This window comes from Rana temporaria, chromosome 1 (genome assembly GCF_905171775.1).
Source record: "Rana temporaria chromosome 1, aRanTem1.1, whole genome shotgun sequence".
Classification (NCBI taxonomy): domain Eukaryota; kingdom Metazoa; phylum Chordata; class Amphibia; order Anura; family Ranidae; genus Rana; species Rana temporaria.
In genome coordinates, this window is record NC_053489.1 from 321,006,666 (window position 1) to 321,030,176 (window position 23,511).

At 41.9% G+C, this 23,511-nt stretch overlaps 1 long non-coding RNA gene across 1 annotated transcript; it reads right to left on the reverse strand.

The window, feature by feature from the left end:
* Nucleotides 1-1,709: 1,709 nt before the first annotated feature.
* LOC120945747 lies at nucleotides 1,710-21,092 on the reverse strand. The gene is made up of 2 exons (XR_005750618.1): nucleotides 20,722-21,092; nucleotides 1,710-2,467 (listed from the first exon to the last, which is right to left on the reverse strand). It is a non-coding gene; the product is annotated as an uncharacterized LOC120945747 (long non-coding RNA).
* Between the last annotated feature and the right edge of the window lie 2,419 nt (nucleotides 21,093-23,511).

A 23,511-nucleotide genomic window follows, 5' to 3' on the forward strand; every position in this document is an offset into this window, starting at 1 on the left:
AAGAAGCTATATTGAAACCAAACATATCACAGAATGGTGAATATCAATCCTAGTAATTGTACTGATTTGCTGTTGCCAGTTTCTGATTTCTCCACCAAATAGCTATATGATGGACCATATGGTTCCTCAGAGTGGATGATTCATTAGGGGGCTGAAGAGAACAGAGGGCATGAAGTACCTTCAAGTGTTGTTAGAATGGGGCCACCCATCAACTCTCTGCAATAATCAAATTGGGGATGAAAAAGATCAAGTGGATCTGGTGCTTTCAGCAAAGACTACTGAAGATCCAGTACTGGTCATAGCAATAATAAGGTCTGAATTGATCACTGCTTTGGTAAACTTTTCAGTGAAGTGCATCAATGGTTACCCTGCCTACACTTGTTCTGCTTACCAGATGTTAAGGATGTTCTTAGGAAATCAACCCATACCTGCAGGAGAAGAAGACTTTTGGGAAGGCATAGAACAGACTATGCAGCCAGGCACTGAATACATGGAAAATTTCCTGAGACACAAAAGAAACTGAGAAATTACTAAGGCCTCGTACACACGACCGAGTTTCTCGGCAAAAACCAGCAAGAAACTTGCTGGGATTTTTTTTTGCTGAGGAAACCGGTCGTGTGTAAATTTTTCGACGAGGAAACTGTCGAGGATCCCGTCGAGCCAAAAAGAGAGCATGTCTTCTTTTTCCTCAACGGGAATGGAGAAACTTGCCTTGTCGAGTTTCTCGACAGCCTAACAAGGAACTCGACGAAGAAAACAATGTGTTTCGCCCGTCGAGTTCCTCGGTCGTGTGTACGGGGCTTGTGAGTTTAAAAGGGGCAATCTCAGAGTCTCTGCTCTGTCCTCAGCATCCCCAGCTTTGTTTTCCGTCAGCTTGGTGCCTGACCGATTTCAGAATTCTAAGCTTCAGTATACAGAGCGGCCACAGGCTCAGCAGTGTTTCTGCCTTTACAAGGAGGGTTCCACCATGCCTTAAAAATACAAATGAAATAAGCTTCTTCTTGTGCAATACAATTGACACTTTTATAAACAAAACTAAAATACTACTCACAAACTCAGGGTATAGTAATCATTAAATGACAATCTCTCAAATGGCAAATAATCCCTTGAGGTTAGCTCTCATACATGGAATTCAATTGGTTCATGGATTTTTGTACCAACAAAGACCACTACCAAACTCCCACAATCCTATTCTCAATTGCATTTCAAAGGTTAACCTTGTTCATGATGGACAGGAGATCCCAGTGACATCATTGGTCATATTCGTAATTGGTCAGTGGCACTAGAAAAAAGAGAAAGTTGGTGCACAACACTGACTTGATCCAAAAAAAATCCTTTATTTCTCCAAGAGGGATCAAACAGCACAGAGACTTCACAAGCTGTCAACTTGTTTCACATAATTGAGTGTACCCGCCTGGGACTTGAGTGAGTATACACACCTGAGCGGTATATAGTTTATTGGTTGGTCAATGACATCACCCAGGAGACCCCACCACTTTGTTTTGTATATATCAGCTGTCATACACCAGACTTGTCATTAGGCATAAGTAAAGCAATGGGACCAGATGTGTGTTGGAAGGTGGCAGGCATCAGGTATAGTGATTGATGTGAATCTAAATCGATGGACGACATGATTGACAGTGGATGTACAAAACTGGGTTTATGTGTTTTTTTCTTATTTTTTGTTTTCCGTTTTTTTTTTTTAACTGTTTATTTTTTTGGGTAAATCAGTAATGCATAGACCTCCATAAACACTGGATCAAGGTTGTGGGTAAGAGACTCTCTTCCTCATCAACATGAAGACAAGGTTTTTGTGTTGGTGGAGGTACCCCATGTTGATAGCATGTGGCCTGGTGTGATTTGGGGGGAAATCACTCCTCCCTTCCTTTCCTGACCTGGCAGACCGCATGCTTGGATAAACTCTGGTATGGATTTTTGGGAGGACCTCACACTCTTTTTATTTTTATTTTTGCACAAGCCGACCCAAAGAGCCTGGTATAGAATTGCATTGCATAAGTTTAAAAGAAGATTGTCCTTTCAGAGAGCACTCCGGGAGAATGTTACCCGGGGAAAAGCTGTTTAGAAATCCTTATGCTTCTCTTAATGATGTAGAAAGAACAGTGGGTTTTTATGGATATTTGTTGACTACAGTATTTGGAACAAGAAAAGCATTCCTTGATAGTACACTACCCCCTGGATAGAAGATGCCTTGAACTGCCTGGTGGGCAGCAGATGGTTCAGTGATCTGGACTTAAGAAATTACTACCATCAGATCCCAATACACCCGGAAGATCAAGAGAATTTGGCTTTTATCTGTCCTTTGGGATGCTTTGAATTTGACCACATACCACAAGGGTCAAGTGATTCACCTGCTACTTTCTAGAGGCTGATGGAAAGCACAGTATGAGGCATGCATCTGCTGGATGTTCATGAAAATCTTGATTGCATCATTGTTGTTGGGAAGACCCTTGAAAAAGATGAAGAGAGGATAATGAAAGTGAAAGCTCAACTTGAGAAAGAGGATAACTATTCTTCTAATTATTCATGACATAATGTATGTCAGACATATTTTCAGCTGAAAGAACAGCCACTGACACAAAGTTAAAGTTGTTATGCCTCGTACACACGATCATTTTTTCCTAGAGGAAAACCACGTTTTTCAGCAGGAAAACAGCTGAAATTTGTCTTGTATACACACGGTCACTCAAATCTTGGCTGAAATTCCGAAGGTCGAGAACGCAGTGACGTACAACACGTACGACGAGCCGAGATCAATGAAGTTCTAAGCATTAACTTTTTTTTTGCGTGTCGTAATTGCATGTAGACGAACGCGATTCACGATAGGATTTTTTTCTGTCACAAAAAATGAGATCCTGCTCTCAATCTTTTCTTGGCAGCAAAACTGACAGAAAAAGTATGATGGAGCATACACACGGTTGGTTTTCCTGACAAAAACCTCACATCGCACTTTTCCTGTCAGGAAAACCGATCGTGTTTACAAGGCATCAAGCCATCACAGTAACCAAGATTCTTGTTGAGAAGTTTTTTTTTAAATCTTGGCTTACCAAAGGGAATTAATTCAGATCAAGGACATTAATTTAAGAGCAAGCTTGTCCATGAACTGCTAACTGTGCAGGGAGTTCAAAAGAGTGACACTACACTGTACTACTAAAACAGAACCCATTTGTGACCATGGTTGGGTTCACTGAGTAGTAGAGTCTAAGGGACAGGTGGTCTTCCCAAGAGCCCCCCTCCCCAATGGTGGGGGTGTGTTGGCTGCTTCCCACAACCCAGATCACTGTTTTTCTTGAACTATCCCAATTGCTACCATCTAAAGCTGGAATATCCAAAGTACAGCCTTCCAGCTGTTGCAGAACTATATGTCCTATGAGGCATTGTAAAACTCTGACATTTACAGACATGACTAGGTATGATGGGAATTGTAGCCCCTGAACAACTGGAGGGCCATAGTTTGGAGACCCATTGATCTAAAGCAAGGAAGGAGGTTTGGGCAGAGTTCTGGCCACTAAAGTTACAACCAGTGAATCTGTATCACAAACAGGCTATTATGGACTGAATACAGGGCAGCACACAGTAAGACAGTGCACAGCTGAACCTCAAGGACAGGGTACTACTCCGTGTACATGATTTCTAGGGACAGGTAAGCAGTGTGCACATCAGAACTTCCAGGGACAAGAAGTCACAAAGTTTAGGGCTGAGCAACTTGTGGAGAACCGTTGCGAGGGCACCCACCCTAGAATTTTCAGTGTCAGGCTCCAAGGCAATGCTGTATCCTGGCCTAGGCCAACAAGGCCCAGGCCTAGGGCAGAATTTTGCAGGGGGGCAGCACGGAAAGTGTCCCCGCTGGCTTGTGCTGCACTGTTGGTGTAACGCAAGCTGTTTCTAATTTTGACTGTCCTATCATCCTGGACCACAAACCTTCCTCACTGTGCTATATGTTTTCTGCTGTACCATTGGCATGGTTATATCTTTCTAGTCCTCTCCATAACATTATCAGAAATTTGTGCTTGAAGTAGAACTATAGGCAACACTTTTTTTTCATTTTGGATAGAGTAAGGGAGGGTTATAGCCCCTGTCAGTTTATTTTTTTTACCATCCCTGTCCCATTGCAGAGATTTCCCTTCACTTTCTGCCCCATAGCTAAACAGGAAGTAATAGGAAATATATGCAAGTTAGGGGAATCCATTCCCCCCACCCAGGCATTGAGAACTAGTGTCCCCACTCGAAAATGTCAGGGTGGGTCTTAAACGGAAAGGGGTGTGGCCTTGACAGGAAGTGGGTGGGTCATATTTAAATTAGGGGGTGCACGAGTTTAGTCAGGCCTAGGGCAGCACAAAACCTAAATACACCACTGCTCCAAGGTGATAATGAAGTTAAAACTTAAAAAGAATAAGGCCCATCGGGCCTGCCTGGGGTTTTACCTGAGACCAATTTGAAGGTATTGCAGTTTTTTATGTTCAGTTAAATACTTAATCATTAGTAACAACCCCTCCAGGAGGCTCCTCCAAAGCTTACTTAGTAGCAAGAAGCTTTTCAAATGTTGAAAATTTAGCACAAGGTTGTCCCCTGCTCAAAACAGCCTGAAGGAGTACAGCCAAAGAGATGAAAAAAACATTATGTTCAAGAAAAAAATGTTTTTGTGGGTCGGGTAAGGACAAGACAGAAGCTGCCAGGAAGACCTTCTTAGGTTTGTGAAATTCATTAACAGCATCATCAGGTCACATATGGGTGTTTATTTCATTACCAGTGAGGGCCACCAAGGATGAGTAATTGAATTTTTTTTGACAATTATAGTTGGAAAAACACAAGAATCTCTGAGTGGATCTGAGTCTGGTGGGTAGAGGCTCGTCCACAATAGCAGACCCCTTGTCAGGATCCAGGATTTCCTTGGAAATTATGTATCCTAGAAAAGGCAATTTAAGAACATCAACAACACATTTCTTTAGCTTTGCATGGAGGTTGTTAGCCCAAACCCACTGGAGAGCAGTACAAACATGGTGTTGATGGGACACAAAGTTGGGAGAAAACACCAACATTTCATCTAAGCAGACTATCATGAACTTGTATAGTAGATCTTTAACCATATTGATAACAAATTGCTGAAAGACTGAGTGGGCATTACAGGCATTCATAATTTACATCCTTAGTGTTAAAAGTGCTCTTCCATTCATCTCCAGAGTGAATTCCAATAAGATTGTAAGCCCCTCTGATGAGCTTAGAAAAAGTTTTTGTCCCACAAAGACAATCAAAAAGTTCACTAATAAGCAGAAATTGGAATCTATTCATAATGATGATAGTATTTAGTCCATGATAATCAATGTATGAACATGTCATCCTTCTTTTGACTAAAGAAAAAACCTGATCCTGCTGGAGACTTGTCCTAACTCATAAGAGATAAATCCTTTTTAAACTGTTACTATTTACTGTATGTATTCCTCTATGGCTTTAGACTCCAGGATGGTAAGAGGGTACATGAATCCACGGGGAGAGTAGTGTTAGGAATTAAATTAATTGGTCAATCGGAGGACCTGTGAGGGAGGCAGTCCACTCCCTTTCTATAGAAAATATCAACATTGACAAAAGTTGTTAGAGCAAGGATGGCCGGTATGAGCACAGGTTAGATAGTCACAGCAGTTGAAACTGGATGGCATCTTTGATGGCCAGACCTGTGCAAGACTCAGATGAGAACAGAATAGTCATCGCTATTACAGGTGACAGTTCATCTTTGCAGCCATAGCAGAGTAGGAGCATTCCACAGCTGATCTGTGACACTTGTCTTCCAGTTTATATGGTTTTTGGAGTTACTGCTGATGAGATCCATATTCAAGCTCATGCAAGTTATGTAGAAGGATTGAAGAGAAATCCTAAACAGGCTTTTGAGATGGTGAAGGCCGCTACTAGACAAAAACAGCACAGAATAAGAAACACAACTTGAAAACTAGGGACAAAGTCCTTTTCCAAAACCATGGGAAGAAAATGCTAGTTGATCCTTGGGGTTCACAAATTGACATACAGTAAAACCTTGGTTTGCAAGACAAGCAAAATGTTTTAATAAATGTTGCCTTGATATACAAGCGACGTCTTGCTATAAGAGTAGCGTCATGTCACAACTGAGTATAAAAAAGAAGAGAGGAGCCTCTAAGATTAGCAATATGGTTACATTTAATGAAGGTACAACATTTAGAAACATATTGCTACACTAAAGCCCTGTACACACGATCGGTCCATCCGTTGAAAACGGTCTGATGGACCGTTTTCACCGGTTAACCGATGAAGCTGACTGATGGTCAGTCATACCTACACACCATCGGTTAAAAAACCGATCGTGTCAGAACGCGGTAACGTAAAACACAACGACCTGCTGAAAAAAACTAAGTTCAATGCTTCCAAGCATGCGTCGACTTGATTCTGAGCATGCGTGGATTTTTAACCAATGGACGTGCCTACTAACGATCGTTTGTTTTCTATCGGTTAGGAATCCATCGGTTAAATTTAAAACAAGTTGGCTTTTTTTTAACCGATGGATAAATAACCGATGGCGCCCACACACCATCGGTTTGGACCGATGAAAACGGTCCATCAGACCGTTCTCATCGGTTTAACCGATCGTGTGTACGCGGCCTTAGAGGTGCCTCTCTTCTCTTTTATACCCTGTAAAAAAAATGTTTTTATATACAAGTGCTTTGGATTACAAACATGTTTCTGGAACGAATTATGCTCGCAAATCAAGGTTTTACTGTACTGTGCTCACAGTTGCCTTACATTCCAGTTTCCAATGTGTCCTAAAGGGAAAGATGGACCTATCAAAACTTTGCACAGTAATAATATGACACCTTTAGGAGTCAGCCAGAAAGATAAATCCTGAATCCAAAATGGCTCAGCATAATTCAGACTCCTGGGGCCAGATCCACATACATTTAGTTCCGCGCAGCGTATCAGAGATACGCTACGCCGCCGTACCTTACCTGGCGCATTTTCGAATCCTCAGCGATTTTGCGCCGTAAGTTACGGCGGCGTAGTGTATTTCTGGTGGCGGATTTAAATTTGGGCGGGTTGGGGGCGGGTTTCATTTAAATGAAGCGCATCCCCGCACCGAATGAACTGCGCATGCGTCATCCAGAAATTTCCCGCCGTGCTTTGCGCGAAATGACGTCGCAACAACGTCATTTTTTGAACTCAGACGTGAGTTACGTCCATCCATATTCACGGACGACTTACGCAAAAAAAAAATTCAAGTTTCGACGCGGGAACGACGGCCATACTTAACATGGCAATTCTATCTATACGCCGCAAAATACCAGATTTAACTATACGCTGGAAAAAGCCGACTACAGACGACGTTCGAAAATGCAACGGCCGCGCGTACGTTCGTGGATCGTCGTAAATCGCTAATTTGCATACCCGACGCGGAAAACGACGTGAACACCACCCAGCGGACGCCGAAGTATTGCATCTTAGATCCGAAGGCGTACAAAGACGTACACCTGTCGGATCTTAACCAGAAGCCGTCGTATCTTGTTTTGAGGATTCAAAACAACGATACGACTCGGCAAATTTAAAAGTACGCCGGCGTATCAGTAGATACGCCGGCGTACTTTGTCTGTGGATCTGGCCCCTGATGTTCAAGAAGGCTTATGCAATCACATACAATATTCTTTGAAGAGAATACAATATTCCCCCACACTTTATATTTTCAACAAAAATACACACTCCCAATCCCCAAAAAAATATGCATTAATTTGCACGCTCACTGTTCTAGTACAAATTCTCTTCCTCCCAATCACCTCAGGGACATTTTTTATGATAACTATTGTATACATTTACTACAAAACTGTTTATTTTACAACAAGTATTTACTTGTTATGTGGCAGAAATGTTTATCATTCTACTAGAGGCCACTCTGTTTCTAGCAGCTGGCCAGCAATGGATTTCAGACTTTGCCAAAATGGTCGGTGCTTTTTGGCTCTATTGGTGGCCACTCAAAAGGGAGTCACATATGTCAACCTGTAGAGTATGTGACATCAGAGCGATGGACGTGCCGCAACACAGACTGGAAGGAAAAGTTTGGGGGGGGGGGGAACCATCTTGAATATGGCAGCTGAGAAAGACTTCAAGGGGGCATTCTGTTTGATTCTTTAATATCAGAAAAGATGGCGCTGATTCTATATCTGCAGAGAGCTGACTGCTGGATAATAAGTGCCACATGGTGTCCAAAAACAAGTTTCTTGTGCCATCGTGATTTTCCTTCAGATTTTATTGCTGCAGCACAGTACTGCCATATCTCCAACTATGTTCATCCCATCAGGATCTAGTGTAAGACTGGTTTGTATAGTCAAGGAAATACTGTCAGCTACATACAGAGGACATATACAGACAAGCATAGGATAAGTCATCAGACCAGGGCTGCCATCAGGGGGGTACAGGCATTACACCTGTAAGGGGTCCCCAGAGGCCTGGCTGGTGGCCCCCTTCCCATCTGTTTTTTTTTTTGCATTACACCTGTAAGGGGCCCGATGGTCCCCAGGGCCCCTTACAGGCCCGGTCGCCCCCCTCCCATTTTGTTTGCATTACACCTGTAATGGGCCGATGGTCCCCAGGGCCCCCCTTTTTACTTTTTTTTTGCATTACACCTGTAAGGGGCCCGATGGTCCCCAGGGCCCCTAAGGCTGCGTACACACGATCAGTCCATCCGATGACAACGGTCCGAAGGACCGTTCTCATCGGTTAACCGATGAAGCTGACTGATGGTCTGATGTGCCTACACACCATCGGTTAATGAACCGATCGTGTCAGAACGTGGTGACGTAAAACACAACGACGTGCTGAAAAAAACGTAGTTCAATGCTTCCAAGCATGCGTTGACTTGATTCTGAGCATGCGCAGGTTTTTAACCGATGCTTTTGCATACTAACGATCGGTTTTGACCTATCGGTTAGGTGTCCATCGGTTCAATTTTAAAGCAAGTTCCTATTTTTTTGACCGAAGGATAACTAACCGATGGGGCCCACACACGATCGGTTTGGACCGATGAAAACGGTCCTTCAGTCCGTTTTCATCGCTTTTGACCGATCGTGTGTACGCGGCCTTACAGACCCGGCCAGCCCCCTCCCATTTTTTTGCATTACACCTGTAAGGGGCCGATGGTCCCCAGCACCCCCCCCCCCCGGTTCTCTGGTCCAGGGGGGCCTACCTAAAGCTGTGTAAGGGGCCCCAAAATTTGTGATGGCTGCCCTGCATCAGGTCTCCAACATTAACCATTTCTCGTCTTTTCAGCATGCATCTGCTGTCTAATAGTGTAGAATATTATTTAAATTGTCTATTTTACTGTGTCATGGGATTTTAGGGATGTCACCAGATTCAGGTTGGTGCTGTACCCACATACTTACCATAACCAACACTTACGGGAGCAATAGGTAAGTAAATCCTGTGCAGAAGTATTATGTACTGTGCAATATCTGTATGTGGTCATTTCTTAAAAGGGCATAAATGGCATAACAGGACCTGTCATGCCCTTTATTATGACAGCAATAACTAACATCAGTAAAAATAAAATAACCATAAATAACATGCGCTATTATAACCATAATAGCATGTGCAACTGTAATAGCCTTTCAATTACCTAACAACGCTATTTCTAAAAAAAAAAAGTATAAGTCGTTTTTTGGCATCACTACATGTATTCTTGAACCCACAAATCATTGTACAAGGCATCAATAATCTGAACTCCAATGGGTTTCCATGGCCTACAACAGCTTTTAACACATAATTGGCCCTGGAATTCTTTACAGAAAAATCCTGTAATATTCGTAATACTTTTGGCCTTGTTTCCTGTTTGCCCTGACTTCCCTGTTCATTTTCCCCTTGATTTTTTTATATTCTGACCATTCAGACCAGACTGTCTGTGCATACAGATATTCTAGACCTGTGTTTAGGGGCTAAAGAAAGTATACCTGATAGCCTAACTATTTATAAAAGAAAATCTGAGCTTTGGTTAAGCGGGGCAACTCATTCACTTAAAGCAAAACTTAATTCCACATAACTTACCTCCATTTCAGCACTGTGGCATTTATGAACTTACTCGTTGTTGCTGACATCCTCACACAGTGTATTTCTAGGTTCCACTTCTTTGGCCATCTTGATTGGCCAGACCAGGATGATGTAACTCCAATCCATGGACACAAGCAAGAAAAATAACCCGGCAAAAGTTAACCCCTCCCTATTCTATCCAAAACTGAAAAAAATACATTTTGACACTGTGGTCCTTACTTTATGGACAAAGAAACAAATTAACTATGCTCCCAGGAGGTGTTATGTACAGTAAGCACCCTAGACAGTAGTTTATGTGTGAAAGAAAATGTTATCGCAGTTTTGATGAATCAGGTATAGATAAAATAAAGTGAGAACATTAGCACACTGCGCTTTATGAATGGCCCAGCGGCGGGGGAAGAACGAGGGAGGGGGGCGAACTTTCGAGTGATCTCGCCGTGGCTCAAATGTGGCACCAAATGGGGGATGGAAGCAGATAAGTGGAGCTTCCAATTTTGAGTGGAACTCCTATTTAAGTGTATAACACTCTTAGGAGTCACAGCTTCTAATGAAATGGGAAAAATTACTTATTGGTAATTGTAGTCTTGCTAATTTTAGTCTTTACCAATGTTCTCAATGAGTAAATCATTGGGAAAAACTATCAAAAGATTACACTTTAGTGGTACATCATTCCTTATAAACCCTCTAAGTTTTCCTTCTCCAATTACCAAATTTCTGGCTGAGGTGTGGCCAAATTGGAACTTTATTCGATTTATTGTGGTGTTGCTAGGATATACATTTTTTTTTTGGTCGAAGGTGTTTTAATCTTGTCAGAAATGTTAGGGCATTACAAAAATATTTCTGTAGAATATGTCAATTCCCCTTGAGGTCAACTAAATCAATAATTTTACATATTTGAAGATCTTCAAATGTTCCACAATTTTTAGAGGTTACGGTAAATAGCCTTTGCTGGTGCCAAAACATTATGGTCCTTAGAAATACTAAGTAAAATAGCTTTCTGTTATGAGGGTGGGATTGTTGGTTGAATCACCCAAAATGTTTGGTATAGGACAAACAAAACTTGAGATGGCAGCACATAGAGCTGTCCAATCGATGAAGCAAGACGTTGAGGAAGGCAGGGGGTAGGCTTACCAGGGGTCTAATAGGGATGTATAATTACTAATTTTCTTTTTCTTTTTTTTATCATTGGTAATTTGGTGTTATATAAACTTACTGTAATTTGCAGCTACTTTTATGCATTCAAAAATTTTAGAACATTTGACTGTTTGCTATACTACTGATTTTGCTGTTGAAAACTGTGTCAATAAAAAAATTATGAATCCATCAAGTTTTTTAATTGTTTCATGCAGTCAAATATTTTTTAAGGATTTGTTTTGTACACAGAATTTTTATCTGTCCCTCACAGCTGCAAAATACAGTGACAATATGGCTGATTTGGACCCTCACTTTAAAATAAGGAGGGCTAAATTATGAATTCCTTCAATGACCAGGGGCAAAGGCTATGCACTGCATTACACTGTAGGTTGTTTCTTATTTCTGACAGTTTAGCTGAAAAGCCTTTAGCCAAGGGCTCACAATTTAGGAAGATCCTGGGGATTCTCCAGGAACCTGAATCTCATCTGTATACAAAATATTAAAAAAATGCATGCACTTAATAGATTGTATAGTGTACAATTAACCATATACATGGTGTTTTATTTATAAAAACATATATGCTGTTTACCTTTATTTTCAATCAATCAGCTCATTCATGGAAAGCCTCCTCTGCACACATACATACATAGAATGCTTACTTACTCCAATGCATTCTTATAGAGCTTATATGTGAAAATCCCCTATCAACTTTTAAAACCATACATCATTATAACTAAATTAAATAGCAACTGTGTGCACATTTTTTTCAAGCTTCAATACAAAGAAATTACTGTAAGGTAACATAAATGTAGCTCAGTCTATGGAATGCTGCATCAATGTGTCCACAGAAGACTCTTTTATGTGCTACTAAAACTGATCTACATCACAGTATCAAATATGAAGGTAGATTTAGGCTTCAGCAAAATTGTACATAAATAAACAATGTGTGTATTGCCAATGTGAAACAAACACATGCCTGCCTTACAATACACTGCATCATTTTATGTTCACCCTAGCATAGTCATTTACTTTAACCCCCAAGTGAGGCCAGGGACATCAAAAGTATGCAGAAATAGGGCCACCTGTGTGTACTAGTTTTTAAAGAAAATCAAAAACCCAAATTGGTCATAGCAGACTTTAATCCTAAAAGAAAGCATTAAGGAGGCACAGTAGTGGTGTGGAAGACATTGAAATTTACATAACTGCTGGAAAAAGCTAGTCCCACCGCACACTGGTTCAGGGTGATGTGACCTGAGGCCAGCACGTTAGATCTTGTGACCTATACCTGTCATTGTAGGCATTGGTGTCAGTAGCATCTTTCACTAGCATTCCACTGACGTCAGCACACCAGAGTACTGCCGCAATGGGTTCAGGTCTTGTGACCCATATCAGGAACACAGCAGGATTGCCTTTTTCATGCTTTTACTTTACGTTTTTGCATTCTGTCAAAACCCTACTCTGCCTCACTAATGTCTAACTGCATGATTAATGTGGAGCAAACTTTACAGCTAAGTTCTACTTTAAACTCCAGTCTGACTGATTATAACAAACATCCTAAAGTCACAAAAAGTGTTGCTCTCATTGTACCCTATTGTAAAGTAGAAGTAAACCCAACAACTAAATTTTCATAATCTTTAACTAACATAATAGGCTCCTTTCACATGGGCTGTCCTATCAGGTCCGCCTGTCAGTTTTTCATTGCCCTCTATAAGCAGGGGATGTCAGTAGACACATGGCAGTCCGATCCTGTCTGCCAAAAACAGATGGACGGTGGTCCTATTTTTCCTTCATCCAGTGGCTTGGATTGGATAGCATCAGATGGAAATGGACATGAGGTCCATTCCCATCAAATTTCCCCATAGTGGAGAGGGGACATGGACGGAGCAGGCAGATTCCGCTTAGCAGAAGTGCCTGTGTCAAAGGGGCCTAAGAGTAATTTCAAAATATTGTCTGAATCTGCAGGTTTCATTAAGGGCCCATCCATAGCAGGTGCAGTGGGACTGCGTTGGACAACCATCCTATTGCAGTCCCATAGCAAGACAAGGCAAAATGTGCCACGGCACTCTATTGTGGTGGTGTGTGGGCGGTGTGTGCTGAAAAAAAAGTATGGTCAACCATACTTTTTTTCATGCAGCACAGTGCAAGGCAATGCACTGCCTTTCACTGTGCAGTGGCAGTTAATGAAATGTCAAAGTGGGACATTTTCAATAAAATTGGTTTAAAAAAGTGAACAGTGCAATGTGCAGCAATCTGTGGCACCGAACACCAGCCACTGTGTTGTAATGCAGCAGCTGGTGTGATAAGATCCTAAAATAATACCTAGTAATCCTACCATGAAGGGTTCTATTCAGGCAATTCCTGTTATGGGGTGAAAACGCTCTATCTCTGTCTCCCAATTGAACGGTGCGATCCGGTAGGCCTGTAGAAGGAGCTGATGACTCCGAGTGCGTAGCCTGTTCTCCCCAGCTCTCTCTCCTCCTCTGTGCTTGTACTGCTTCCTTTTTCTGTGACATCATCCCCTGCATTCCACGCTGGACCTGGTTGACTTCCTGGTGGCCACAGGATAGATTCCTCCTTACATCTGCCTACCTGTGGAACCAAATGCACCTGAGACCGGATCGCACCATTCACTGGAGACACAAATGAGCCCTTTTTAAACTTCTGTCTGTAAGTGCATTACTTGTTGTACAAATAAATTGCATCCAACATATTGCACTTAGGTGGCGCTTCCTGTTGTTTTCCCTGTTCTCCCTACCTGCAGAGTTGGCTTTTCTCTATGGACAGATGCTGCCTACCACCATCCCCCCTCTTTAGGACTTGCCCTTGTATCTTTACACCACATGGACTAATGAACTGTGACTGTCCATAGATCGCCTGTTTATATTCATATAGGTACACTAGTGTTTCCGTTTCCTTTTTTTCTGTCTCCCAATTGTATTGTCACCCAATTATATGCATTTCTGGTGGAGCCCATAAGCAGCGATGCCGATGTTCATTGCGCAGGCATGTTTTATCATTGTCACCATTAGGAAGCCAACCCTGAGCAAAGACATGCAGCTCTCCACTGGATCACAAGTATATAGACAGGAAGGGCCAGATTCACGTAGATTGGCACATCTTTATACCGGCGTAGCGCATCTCATATGCGCTACGCCGACGTAACATAGAGAGGCAAGAACAGTATTCACAAAGCACTCGCTCCCAACGTTGCGCCGGTGTAAATTGGCCGGCGTAAGCCCACCTAATTCAAAGTAGGAAGGAAGTGGGTGTGATCCATTTAAATGAAGCGTGACCCCATGCAAAAAAAGGGCCAAACGGACGGCGCATGCGCCATCCCGTGGACGCTTCCCAGTGCGTCGGAACGAACGCCTAAGATACGTCGAATCACTGAACGTAACCTACGCCCAGCTCTATTCACGTAGTACTACGTAAACGACGAAAAATACGACGGCTGTTACGTGGTCCATACCTTTGCATGGGATGTGCCTCCTATATGTGGAAAAACTTTACGTCGGACGTACGCCTTACGTAAACGTCGTAGATTACTGCGACGGGCGCAAGTAGGTTCGTGAATCGGCGTATCTAGGTCATTTACATATTCGACGCGTAAATCAATGGAATCGCCCCTTGCGGCCAGCGCAAATATGCGCCCGAGATACGACGGCGTCAGTGTAAGTGTTTCATGAATCCGGGCCGAAGTGTTTGCAAAGAGGCAGAAGATCATCATCACTGAGATACAACAAAAATTAATGAAATATAAAAACAGTAGTTTTTTTAGTGAATAAAAAAATAGAGATCTCATTTGTGATAGACGGCACTTTTGCAAATAAATTTCATCCAGTTAAAATTACATCTACTTTATAATAGTATAAATTCAATATAGGCTTTATCACATTCTAAAATACCATTCAATGACTGCTAGGTTTACAGATCAAAAGCAAGTTCCCCAACATACATTTTAATAAACGTGAATATAAAAAGGAATTATTTTGGGTAGTTCTCCTCTCAAGCACCCAATTTCCCCACTCCACAATCTATAGTATGTCTAGTTCAATGTACTTCCTCTCTTTCATTGTAAAGCACTTTGACCTGCTCACCACATCAATGTGTTAGACAGAAGTTGAGAACACAAGAGAAGCATGAGATATGCTTGTCGTGTATAAAAATCATCAGCTCAGATTACGGCCACTAATAGTGCACTTTCAAAGCAGACTAAGACAATGTAGGTGATAAGTGTATGTGCAATAATAAAGTGTCACACTAGTCAGTAAGGCTCAGTAGCATGTGTTACTCCCAAGACACATTACATACACAAATAAAACTTGCTGGCTTTTTTTAGTTTTCTTTTTCTGCACTGGAGCCATTCCAAGTGCTTTAAATTGGACAGTTGGGAGTTGTGTGTCCCTTCTGTTTATGTAGAAGAATGTCAGCCATATGATTACACAATGTCAACAGTCTGGAATGCAAGTGTCCCTCATGTCACAAAAAGGAAAGTGCAGCCTGTGTGACAGATACCTACTCAAGCAGGTGACAGATGATATATTGGTTAGATAAGTTGTAACAATGTTGTAACTGGCAGTTGTATGTATATAGTATGGATACGGGCCTTTGAAAGGCTAGCTAAGGTCAGCTGAGGTTGTGGTTACTTCTAATGATCTGTGTATGACACAGCCCAATGATTTATTCACATTAAAGTAGTCATTAAACCACATGCGTTATGGCAATTAGGCCAAAAGTCTCCAACCCTAAATCTGCATCTAGTCTATCCATGATCCATTAACCTGGGGGATCTTAAGTGTATCCATGTTTAGTTTTTAGTTGACGCTAAATATTATTATTATACAGGATTTATATAGCGCCAACAGTTTTAGTGAGTGAGTGAGAAACTTAAAAAGCGCAACACATGCAAACTGAATCGCCTCTGGGCGCTTAGTATCCGTTCCCTACTGTCCTTTTGCCTTCAGAAAAGATGGGTTTTGAGTTTTTTTCTGAAGGCCAGGTGATTCACCTCCAACCGGATGCTGGTTGGTAGAGCGTTCCATAGTCTAGGTCCTTGGACTGCAAATCTTCGTTCTCCTTTGGACTTGTATCTGGCTTTGGGTATCTGGAGTAGATTTTGGTTGGTGGATCGGAGAACACAATTGGGGTTGTGACTTTTTAATTTTTCGCATAGATATTGGGGGGCATTTCCTTGAACGCACTTATGCGTTAGACAGAGTGCCTTAAAAGTTATTCTGTCTTTTACTGGCAACCAATGAAGGGATTTCAGTGAAGGTGAGATTGATTCCCATGTTTTTTTCCGAGTCACGAGTCGAGCGGCCGTATTTTGAACGACTTGCAGACAAGTGATTTGGTATTTTCGGAGTCCGAGGTAAAGGGCATTTGCATAGTCGAGTCTGGAGTTGATAATTGTTCCCACCACGACTGCTATGTCTTCTTTCAGGATAAAGGGAACGAGTCTACGTAGTAGGCCCAGCCCTTTACAACAAGGGGGCAGACAGTACAGTTACAATTCAATTCAATAGAAGAGGAATCAGAGGACACACGGGCAAACATGTACGATGAAACCGGTCCGCCGGACCGTTTTCACCGTACATGTCTGCCCGGGGATTTCTGTACGATGGCTGTACTAACCATCGTACAGAAATCCGCGCGTAAACAATACGTGGGGCGTGTCCGCGGTGTCGCCGCGACAATGACACGGCGACGTGGGTGGGCCTGCCAGTTAAATGCTTCCACGCATGCGTCAAAGTCATTAGACGCATGCGAGGGATGGCGGGCGCTCGGACATGTACGGTAGGTCTGTACAGACGACCGAACATGTCCGAGCGGGCAGGATTCCAGCGGACTGTTTTAAAACAAGTCCAGGAATATTTGCCTGCTGGGAAAAGGCCCGGCGGGCAAATGTTTGCTGGAATCCTGCACGCTCGGGCCTACACACGACCGAACATGTCTGCTGAAACTGGCCCGCAGACCAGTTTCAGCAGACATGTTTGGTCGTCTGTACGGGGCCTCAGAGCTTACAATCTAGAAGGGAGGGTCAATGTTTTACATAAAGTGAATCTAACAATTCTGATACCTCCTTGATCAGGGAGCAATAGGATCAGCTCGTCTGTGGTCTAATTTTTGAACTCAGTCTGATCATGCTGTTTACTGTAGACAGTATGGGGTCTAAAGAAGGTTTGGTGGCATTTTTTAAGCCCATTGTTTTGTACTTTTGTACTATTACTATATATTTTTAATAAAGATCTTCCCATTAGTTTAAGCTGCTTGGTCCTCTGTGTAACATCCTTTATCTTTGGGCTGCACATCCTATTCTTTATGCGGTCTAAAGAAAACCTCATTACAAAACAGAGCAAGTGTATATAGTTAACACTAGCCCATAAGAACCTTTCAAGTGGCCACTAGTAATGTTTTATTTGTTTTTTGCAAAGCTCCTTTTTTTGTGTCCAAGGATCCTACCACTTAAACCTGTGCACACAGTGATTGCAAACAGTGATCTGTAGTGCCAAGTCAGAGGTGTGGCCTGTCGCCCCAGCATCAAACAATGCAGGTGCTTTTCTACTGCCTGCATTAAACTAGATGGTGCTGGGGGTAGACCATGACTCCAAATCCTAAGTTTAGTCAGCAATCAAAAAACAAAAATCAACACAAGGAACATTACATGTAGTCAGTAGGTTGTGCCACTATTACCTATTTGTTGAAATCTTCCTTCATAGAATTCTCTATACCCCCACACTGCTTTTATCTTCTGGGGTTAATAGAACTGGGGGAGCAGTGACAGGCACTCATTAAGAGTGCCCAACTATCCCTGCCCTTTTCACCCAGTTCCTCCACTCATAGAGGCTGTTTTACAGATTCTATGAATGAAACCCAATGAAGGACTGGTGGATGGTTGAAGGTCCACCACCCCAATTCATAGATCATGTATCATTCATAGAAGCTACAGTACAGCCTCTATGAATAGAGGAGCTGGGCAGAAAGGACAGGCATAGTCAAGCACTCTAGGTGAGTGCCTATCACAGTTCCGTTGGATCTTTTAACTCTCACTGCACTGAAGATTACAAGCACAGAAGTATAGGGAGGCTCACTTTTTTTTTTGGGGGGGGGGGGTTGCTTTCCAAGTACTTGGGTGTAACTTTATTTTATAATGTTTTATTACCTTTTTTTTCAAAACTTTATGTATTTATAAACTTAGTCAACAATTCCCCTATGTGATATAAACTTTTTGTTATGGGTTCTCTTTATTGGGACATTATTGGTCTTTTAGACCGTGATGCCTCACCTGCCCTTCTCTGTCTGCAGTGTCCAGGGAAAGTGACAACATAAACAAGAAGTGATATTGCAGCTAGGGGAGATCAGCAAATTGATGTTCGCTCATCTCCCTCCTCTCCACCCAGTGGCAGCTACCAGACAGATCCTGGGCCTGTAGGTGGAACAACACAGCCCAGGAAGCATGATGAGGGAGGGCACCTGTTCAGGGGCGGGGGCACAGAAAGTGATTGGGCAGCTATACAGCTGCTGGCTCAGTTTTAGGCCCCGTACACACGACCGAACATGTCTGCTGAAACTGGTCCGTGGACCAATTTCAGCAGACATGTTCGGTCGTGTGTACGGCCGATCGGACAGGATTCCAGCGTACATTTGCCCGCCAGACCGTTTTCGAGCGGGCAAATGTTTCTAAACTTGCTTAGAAACATGCCCGCTGGAATCCTGTCCATCGGACATGTTCGGTCGTCTGTACAGACTTACCGTACATGTCCGAGCGGCCGCCATCCCTTGCATGCGTCGAATGACTTCGACGCATGCGTGGAAGCATTGACCTTTCCGCATCGCGCACGTCGCCGCGATGGCGCAAACACGTCACCGCGCTGTCTGTCTGCGCGGATTGTCTCTCATTTCTGTATGATGGTGTGTATAGCCATCATACAGAAATCGTCGGGCGGGCATGTCCGCTGAAAACGGTCCGGCGGACCGTTTTCATCGTACATGTTTGCCCGTGTGTACGAGGCATAATACAAAACCTAACAGTCGACTTGTGGGGTGTGTAAAACTCCCCGCTGCCACCGCTGTACTGACGGTGGCAGTAAGGAAGGTGAGAACAACAGACTTACTGGCAAGATCAACAGGTAAAAATAAAGAAAAAAAGTAAAAAATAAATAAAACAAATGAAGCCACTTCGTCTAAGGCCCCATACACACAAGAGGATTTATCCGCAGATACGGTCCAGCGGACCGTTTCCACGGATAAATCCTCTCAAAGATTTCCGCAGATTTCGATGCGATGGAGTGTACACACCATCGCATTGAAATCCGCGCGGAAATCCTCTGCCGATGACGTGTCGTCGCCGCGATTATGACGCGGCGACGGGCGCGACGCTGTCATATAAGGAATTCCACGCATGCGTCAAATCATTACGACGCGTGCGGGGAATCCCTTTGGACGAATGGATCCGGTAAGTCTGTACAGACGAGCGGATCCATCCGTTGGAATGGATTCCAGCAGATGGATTTGTTGTGCAACACAGCAAATATCCGATCTGCTGGAATCCATCCCAGAGGAGATTTCTCCGCGGAAACAGATCCGCTGGCGTGTACACACCATAGGATCTATCCGCAGAAACCCATTTGCTGGGATTTATCTGCGGATGGATTCTATCGTGTGTACGGGGCCTTAGAATTGGTAAGCTAAAATATAATAAATTTTTGTTTGAGTTTAATACTGCTTTAAGTGAATTAGACCAAGAGAATCTTCCTACAACTGATTGGTGTGTCCCATTTCAAACCATTAGGTAGGGTAAAGCAGTTGTAAGAAATGTAACTTTCTTGTAGAAAATGAACAACCTACTTTGCAGCAAATAATATAAATGTTCTAAAAGGTATTTGGCCTTTACAAATCACTGGAAGGTATCAAGAAACATGAGAGTATGGTATCATACTACTTAAACAGCAGATATTCCTAATTCCTAACTTATGAAATGTATGCATGCTAATTACTTGACATTAAAAGAGGTGACGTCTCGATGCGTGCTATTGACATTTACTACGTCCAGCATGGCAGGTTTACTGCCTAGAGCTGCAAGGTGTAATGACAGGTATGTGTGACAGATCACTTAATGTGGATGCTGTAGAAAATTTACAGTCTGTGTGATAATAACTCCTAAATGTAGCGCAAACAATAACACAGTCATCTAAGTATGATGTTTTATAGGATTCGTCATCACAGTCACAGCTAGCTCAAAGTGACAGATTGCAAGCGAAGACTAATACAAGCTGGAACATATCAATAACATAATACAATAATAAAAAAAAAGTTTCATTGAAACAATATAGTAAAAAAAAGAAACCTAGTTAGATAATATTAATAATATTGAATGGGCGGTTTACATCTGCCCTTCCCAAAATGAAATGGGTACCAGACAGATAAGATGTATTTGTTACATCACATGGTCAATAGCAGAAAGTGATAGAAACAAAACCAGCAATAAAAAATAAATGTAAAGCATGTGCCTATTCTTACTTGGCATGGGGAGTTCAGCAGTGAAGAAGTAATCATCAGAAAGATAACTGGGGTCATCTTGATCCAAATATGAGGTCCACCTGGTGATACCATGCTGCCCAATGTTGCATCTTGCTCCAGACAGACTTATGGAGTATGCCAGCAGCCCCTATAGCAGAAAGGGCTGCAAAACAGCAGGCAAGTTATCAGGAAAGTTTTGCCTGTACTTGTAGCTGAAGACAGGTAGACAGCATTAGAGCACACAGCAACACATTATTCCCTACAAGCTGCTTCTCTCTTCCTGGCTGCTGACAGACTGTTCATTCCTAGCAAAGGGAACGAGGGAGGAGCATTCATTACAACGCACACACACACACACTTGCACAAGCACATATTAAAGTCACAGAGCCACAGAGCACCTCAAGGTAAATGTAACCTATCATAAGTTGATGTTCTGGAAAGACACATTTGTAAATATATATATAGATCTATATATATAGATATCTCTCCATATATATATATATATATATATATATATATATATATATATATATATATATATATATATATATATATATATATATATATAGATAGATAGATATAGATAGATATATAAATAGATAGATATATATATATATATATATATATATATATATATATATATATATATATATATAGAGATAGATAGATAGATAGATAAATAGATAGATAGATGTATATAGATAGATAGATAGATAGATGTATATAGATAGATAGATAGATAGATCTATAGATATATCTCTCTATATAGATATATATATATATATATATTTTATATATATATATATATATATATATATATATATATATATATATATATATATATATATAAATATAAAATATAATATAATATATATAATGTTTTCTATAACGCTAGTAAATAAATGTGATGAAATGGATGAAGATTTGTTATTTTATATTTACAAGTAATAAATACTTAACCACTTCTCCACCGGGCCTATTCTGGCACTTCTCTCCCTCGTGTAAAAATCATATTTTTTTTATTTATATATAGATAGATAGATAGATAGATAGATAGATAGATAGATAGATAGATAGATAGATAGATAGATAGATAGATAGATAGATAGATAGATGGATGGATGGATGGATGGATGGATATTAGGGCTGTGGAAATTAACTATTAATTAATCGATTAATCTTTAATTTTTTTGAAATTTTGATCGATCAAAATAGAGAGATATATATAGATATATATATAATATAATATATATAATGTTTTCTATAACGCTAGTAAATAAATGTGATGAAATGGATGAAGATTTGTTATTTTATATTTACAAGTAATAAATACCGTATTTATCGGCGTATACCGCGCACTATTTTGCCCTGAAAATCAGGGAAAAATCGTGGGTGCGCGATATACGCCGATACCCGCTTTCCCGCCATGAGTTTGAATACTGCGCCCGCATATAGCGAGCGCAGTACACTCGTGAATCTTCGGCCAGTCTCGGCGCCTCTCGTACTGACGTCCTGACGTCCTGAGCGTACAGGACGTCAGCGCGAGAGGCGCCCGAGCCTGCCCGAAGATTCACGAGTGTACTGCGCTCGCTATATGCGGGCGCAGTATTCAAAGTCGTGGCGGGAAACGAGCGGGAGGACGCCGCCGAAGGACGCCGGACCCGCCGAAGATGGACACCGGACCCGCCGAAGATGGACACCGGACCCGCCGAAGATGGACGCCCGACCCGCCGAAGATGGACGCCCGACCCGCCGAAGACGGACGCCGGACCCGCCGAAGAGGACACCCGACGAGGCCGCAGAAGGACGCCGGACCCGACGAGGCCGCAGATGGACGCCGCGCAAGACATCAAAACTGTAAGTACAAAACAACAAAAAATCTTTTTTTCCCACAGGATTGGGGGCCACTTTGGGGGTGCGCGGTATACGCCAGAGCGCGTTATACCGCGATAAATACGGTACTTAACCACTTCTCCACCGGGCCTATTCTGGCACTTCTCTCCTTCATGTAAAAATCATATCTTTTTTGCTAGAAAATTAATCATAACCCCCTAACATTATATATATATATATATATTTTTAGCAGACACCCTAGGGAATAAAATGGCAGTCATTGCAACTTTTTAACTCGCACTGTATTTGCCCATTCATTTTTCATGTATTAAAAAATAACAAAACAGTAATGTTAGCCCAATTTTTTTGTATAATGTGAAAGATGATGTTAAGCCGAGTAAATAGATACCTAGCATGTCACACTTTTAAATATCGCACACTCATGGAATGGTGCCAAACTTCAGTACTTAAAAATCTCCATAAATAGGTTCCTTTAAGCTAGTGCATTGTTGGTTTACTTACCTTTTCCTTCAATTTCCCTTCTAAATGTTTTTTTTTTTTGTCTGAATTTCTCACTTCCTGTTTCTCCTCAGTAAACTTGACACCATCATCCGAGCTGTGGTTAGTCAGCCAGAACAGCTTACTGAGGAGGAACAGGAAGTGAGAAATTCAGACAAAGAAAACAAAGAAAAAAAACATTTAGAAGGGAAATCGAAGGAAAAGGTAAGTGAACCTACAATGCACTAGCTTAAAGGAACCTATTTAGAAAATAAAAAACAAACCTTTACAACCCCTTTAAGTAACAGATGTGTATATGTAGATAAATTAACAGGTGCGGGATATGTATACATTCTGGGCCAGATCCACAGCCGCCGAGCGCAACTTAACTTTTCAGAGTTAAGTTACACTGCCGCAAATCTCCCAAGTTAGGTGCCGATCCACAAAGCACTTACCTGG